The following is a 6,000-nucleotide window of genomic DNA, read 5'->3' on the forward strand; positions in this document are numbered from 1 at the left end:
GATGGGAATTATATAATTATATTTAAAGATATTCCAATCAGGTTGTTGAAACGAAGAGAAGCCTACAAGCCACTGGTACAGCTACTTAAAAAAAACAAAATTGATTTCAGATGGGAATTTCCGGAAGGTGTCTCATTCTTTTATAAAGGAGTAAAAAGAAGATTGCTAAGTCCTGAGGAAATAGGAAAATTCACAAGAAGATACAAAGAACTACAACAAGGGGAGGAAGAGAGTAAAGGAGCAGAAGGAGGAATAAGAAGGAGGGAAGAATTTGAATTAGGTGAAGAAGAAGAACAGACTGAAAGAGAGTCGGAAGAGGAGGGGGAAGAAGAAGAAGGAGAAGAGACAGAAAGGTTTTAAGCCTAAACTTTTAAATCTAGATAGTGACAAGGAGAATGACGTTAAAATTATGGAACTGGAACATCAATGGAATGAATGATAAGAAGAAACGGAATGGAATTGGACATATTTTAAAGAAGAAGAATCTGGACATTATATGCCTTCAAGAAACGCACGTGGCCAAAAAACATAGGAAAATCCTCATTAACAAAAGGTTAGGGAATGAATTTATATCTTCGGACAAAAAGAAAAAAAGAGGTGTTGTCCTATATATTAAAAACAAAATTGAATCCCGTCAATTATTTAAAGATGAAGAAGGGAGAATAATAGCAGCCCAAATTAAATGGCAAGGCGAAGAATTGATAATTATCGGAATTTATGCTCCAAATGGGAATAAGACAGAATTTTTTAGACTATTGGAAGAAAAACTTTTTGAATACTTGGATAAAAAAATTATAATAATGGGGGATATGAATGGTGTGGTATCAACAGAAATGGATAGATTAAGGAAAGCAAAGAGTAAAGAAGGGAGGTTGCCTAAGACTTTTTTTACGATGATTAAGAACTGTAACCTAATCGATATCTGGAGATTCAGGCACCCTTTAGAAAAACAATTTACGCACCACTCGGAACCAAACCAATCAATGTCAAGAATAGACCAAATATGGGTCTCGAGTGAACTTATACCAAGGATTCAAGATGTCGAAATACAGGCTAAAGTTATCTCAGACCACAATCCGATTAAGATGGAGTTAAAAGGAGTTGAAGAGCGAACTTTCAGATGGAGACTGAATGATAACTTATGGGCCGACCAAAAATTTGCTGAAAAAATACAGAAAAAACTGGTAGAATACTTTCAGGATAACTTAGATTAAGGGACAAAACTGAGTACTGTATGGGATGCAAGTAAGGCAGTGGTGAGGGGCCTATGTATCCAGCAAGAAGCATGGAAAAGAAAGAATAAAGAAAAAAAGACAAGAGAGATTTTGAGACAGATTACGGACAACGAACAAAAGCTGATTAAAAAACCTAATAATGAGAAGATAAAGCAGGAAATAAAGGCTCTACAAACCCAATTTGCTATGTTAATAAATAATGAGGTCGAATGGAATATAAAAAGGTTAAGACAAAAAAATTTCGAGTTTGCAAATAAATCTGGAAAATGGCTTGCTTGGCAGGTAAAAAGAAGAAAAGAACAAAAACTAATTAACAAAATCGAATTAAATGGAGAAGAAATTACCGACCCAAAAGAAATCAGGAAAGGGTTTGTGGACTATTATAAACAACTATACAGGAAAAGTGAAAGGAACAACAAAGAAAAAATAGAAAGATATCTGGAAGGAAAGATGTTGAGGAAGATTCCGATAGATCATAAAGAACAACTAAATGCCCTAATATGTAGAGAAGAAGTAGAAGAAGTGATAAAAGCATTAAAAAGAGGGAAGGCACCGGGCCCTGATGGGTTTACATCAAGTTATTACAAAGAAATGAAAGACACGTTGATAACCCCGCTGACTGAAGTAATGAATAATATATTAAAAGAAAGGGATATTCCAGATACATGGAAAGAGGCGTTTATTACAATAATTCCAAAACAAGATTCGGACCCAACTCAAATTAAGAACTACAGACCCATTTCTTTATTAAATACAGATTATAAGATCTTCGCTGGTGTTTTAGCTAAAAGAATAAAAAAGATACTATCAAAAATCATACATAAAGACCAAGCTGGGTTTCTGCCGGGAAGACAAATAAGTGATAATACAAGAAACATAGTTAACATCATTGAATTCTTATCCAGTAGGTGCGACAAACCAGCATGTCTAATTTTTGTAGACGCGGAGAAAGCGTTCGATAATGTGGTCTGGGACTTTATGATGAAAAACTTAGAGGTGATGGAGGTGGGCCAGGAATTTTTGAATGGCATAAGGGCAATCTACACAGAGCAAAAAGCAAGTCTGATAGTCAATAATGTTATATCTGAAGATATCAAAATAGCTAAGGGAACAAGACAGGGGTGCCCACTCTCGCCACTGTTATTTATAGTGATTCTGGAAACCCTATTAAATGCAATAAGACAAAACAAACAAATTAAAGGGGTGACTTTAGGTAACAATGAATATAAAGTCAAAGCTTACGCAGATGATGTGGTCCTGACAGTGGAAGAGCCGATAGAAAGTATAAAGGAGATTCTGGATGAGATGGGAAAATTTGGTAATATAGCGGGATTTAAATTGAACAAAGGGAAAACAAAAATGATTGTTAAAAATTTGGATCAGGATAAGACTGAATTATTGCAGCAAAGAACAGGGATTGAGGTAGTTAGAAAGGTTAAGTACTTGGGAATATGGCTCTCTGGAAAGAATATTGATCTATATCAAAATAATTACACCCCAGTTTGGAACAGAATAAAAAAAGATCTGGAGACCTGGGCCAGAATGAAATTATCATTCTGGGGGCGAATATCAATGGTTAAGATGATGGTGCTCCCTAAGTTGTTATTTTTGTTTCAAACTATACCCATAATAAAAGGTACAAAAGATTTTAGAGATTGGCAAAAGACGATCTCAAGATATGTCTGGGAAGGGAAGAAGCCCAGAATTAAATTTAAATTACTGACAGAAATAAAAGAAAGAGGTGGCTTCTCCCTACCAGACATGAGACTGTATTACGAGGCAGCATGTTTGTGCTGGTTGAAAGAGTGGGTAAAGTTGGAAAATAAAGAACTTCTAGATTTGGAAGGATATAATAACAGATTTGGGTGGCACGCGTACCTATGGTGCGATAAAAAGAGGGCTCACAAGGGGTTTAGCGATCACGTTTTCAGAGGTGCGTTAATAGAGGTCTGGGATAGATACAAAAACATACTAGAACCAAAAACCCCCCACTGGTTATCCCCGTTAGAGATAATGGGGGTAAAGAAAATCAATATGAGAGGAAAGTGGGGAAAATACGACGAAATGGTGACCAATGAAGGAGGAAAGTGGAAAATAAAACCATACGACCAAGTTAAAGGGTTTACATACGATTGGCTGCACTATTTCCAGATTAATGAAATGTTCAAAAAAGAGGTGAAGGAAAGGGGTTATGAGGAAAAAGAATCTAGATACCAAAAAGAGATAATAAACAATGAACATAAAAATCTGTCAAAAATGTATAAAATACTGCTGGAATGGAATACGAAGGACGAGGAAGTGAGATCAGTGATGGTTCAGTGGGCGAGGGACTTTGGGTACAGTATCCAATTGGAAGATTGGAATAGGTTATGGAAGGTGAATATAAAATTTACGGCGTGTACCTTACTGAAAGAAAACATGATGAAGATGCTTTACAGGTGGTATATGACACCAGTGAAGCTGGCAAAGATGTATAAGGTAGACAATAAATGTTGGAAGTGTGGACAGAAAGAAGGGACATTCTATCATCAATGGTGGGAATGCAAAAAAATTAAAAGGTTTTGGGAGGAGATTTACAACGAAATGAAAAAAATGCTGAGATACACCTTCGCCAAAAAAACCAGAAATCTTCCTATTGGGTATGGTAAGAAAGGATATTGAAAGGAAAGATCGCAAACTTTTCCAGTATGCGGTAACGGCTGCTAGAATTGTGTTAGCCCAGAGATGGAAGCAGGAGGAAATCCCAACTGTGGAAGAGTGGAGAGAAAAACTGACAGAATATGTAGAACTTGACAGGTTAACAGGGAAAATTAGATATATCAAAGACCAAAAGTTTATTCAAGACTGGGAGAAATTTGTGGGCTATCTGGAAAATAACTGTGATGTAAATACAACGCTAGTGGGTTTTAAAGAGGCACTGTAAAGACCCAATAAGTATTGTCTATTAGAAATAATGAAAGAAAGGAGGAAAAATGGCAATATGTAAGAATGGAATGTGTAAGAAAGGATAACTACGAATGATTGTCAGTAACGTTGAAGGAAGTCAAAAATGGATAAGAATGTTGTAATATGGATAAAATGTATAATTGGTTGGAAACCAATAAAATTTTAAAATGCAAAAAAAAAAAAAAAAAGAAAGCAAAAGAGTAAAGGCAGGCAAAGTCAGTGCTTGCACACTGTGTCGTTATTTCAATACCAAAAATACTTCTCTGCATATCTTTCCACAACCACCCCTCCAACACGATATTCTCTTTTGTGCATATTAGAGTGCAATGGCTGAGTTTGGTATATCAGTGCCTTTTCTCCAAAAACAAGCTGTCAATCTCCTGATAAAATAAACTTGTGTCACCCAGTGGGGTGTAAGCTTATTATTTCAGCACCGCAAATGCAAAACACCAGTCAATATTTAAGAATGAACTGCTTACTTAAAGGAAAAGCGAGGCTAGTTGACTCAGCTGCCTTTCTGCGCTCTTCTATGCTTTCCTGTTCTGACTTGACTGTTTTCGGATTCCGTGCCTGAAAACATTGCTGGCTCTCTCTGGCTGGGAGGTGCTGGTTCATCCTAAGTTTATCACAACTGCTTCATAAAGTTCTCAAAAACTTGCATTCTAAAAACAACAACTCTGCCAAGACTTTCCTAAATAACATTTTCAGTCATCACCCATTACCGCACCTTTAATTTTCTTAACAATAACCGGTCATTCATAACACTTGTCTTACTTACAGAAAGTGTCCATCTCAGCTGGGAAACAAGTCAACTGTTTGAATAATCCACCTTCAACATTTCAGTTAAGTACACAGCACAAGGTTGTTTGTCTAGTTTGCAGATAGCTTCCACCTTCCAGAGGAATACCTGCATAGTATATATCAGATAGATTGTGTTGTGCTCTGATAAGGTCACTGAGGCTTAGCTAGAATCTAGCAATGCTTAATCCTCATTGGTCTTGCCTGCTTAGCACAGGGCTGTTTCCTTGACAACGCAGTTGCAGTTGCTACAGCATCCTTGGCCACATGTGATGTCAAGGTTTGATGTCAACATAAAAAACCCTACTTACTACTTTATGATTTATGTGTACATCTGCCTGCGCTCTTTCTCTCTCTCTCTTTGTAGAGAATTTTTTACTCTTTGGTTTTCCCCCTTCCCATTCTGGAAATTATTTGTGTCTTATTTGCCTGGGAAATGCATTGCAAATTCATTAGTAAATACAAGGAAGCAAACGCATCAGAAGTAGTATTGACAATTGCTCTGACGACCTGTTTATTTGAAAGGAACTTATTTTTCAAATAAGTGTCCTTGAGATTGCAGCCTGGAAAATATTGACTGAGGCAATGATAAAAAGCAGCTCCACAGAAGATGATGGTGGTCTAGTTCCTCTCTTTTCTTCTGTAGTAGAGCTTACCTGGCATCAGGGACATCACAGCAATTGAGTGGTCCCCTATTCTCAGCTCCATATCAGTGACTGCTGAGGGTGAGAGTGAGGAAACGTAAAATGTCAAGACATCACAGTGTGAGGTATGTTCTACTCAGGGTGATGGTGGTGGCCTAGACTCAAGTCTTCCATTTTAGGCTATGTCCTCCCTGCACTATCAGAATCAGTTTTGGGAATCACAAGTAGGGAAGAGCACTTAGTTCCTGCTTCCAGGCTTCCTGTAGGCCCACCCCGTCAGTATGGACAATTTAAAATTCAGTATTAAAAGCAGTTTAAACAAATTACAAGGGACGCGGGTGGCGCTGTGGGTTAAACCACAGAGCCTAGGACTTGCC

At 37.3% G+C, this 6,000-nt stretch overlaps 1 protein-coding gene across 1 annotated transcript in view; it reads right to left on the bottom strand.

Annotated features, from left to right (window-relative positions):
• Nucleotides 1-5,089, bottom strand: part of PRLR (prolactin receptor) — a 146,640-nt gene extending 141,551 nt beyond the window's left edge. The window contains exon 1 of the mRNA XM_082241889.1: nt 4,960-5,089. The gene's annotated coding sequence lies outside the window, so the exon portion shown is untranslated. The remainder of the gene's footprint in view (nt 1-4,959) is intronic.
• Nucleotides 5,090-6,000: the final 911 nt, after the last annotated feature.

The sequence above is a fragment of the Podarcis vaucheri genome (genome assembly GCF_965113315.1).
Source record: "Podarcis vaucheri genome assembly, chromosome: 11".
In the NCBI taxonomy this organism is placed as follows: domain Eukaryota; kingdom Metazoa; phylum Chordata; class Lepidosauria; order Squamata; family Lacertidae; genus Podarcis; species Podarcis vaucheri.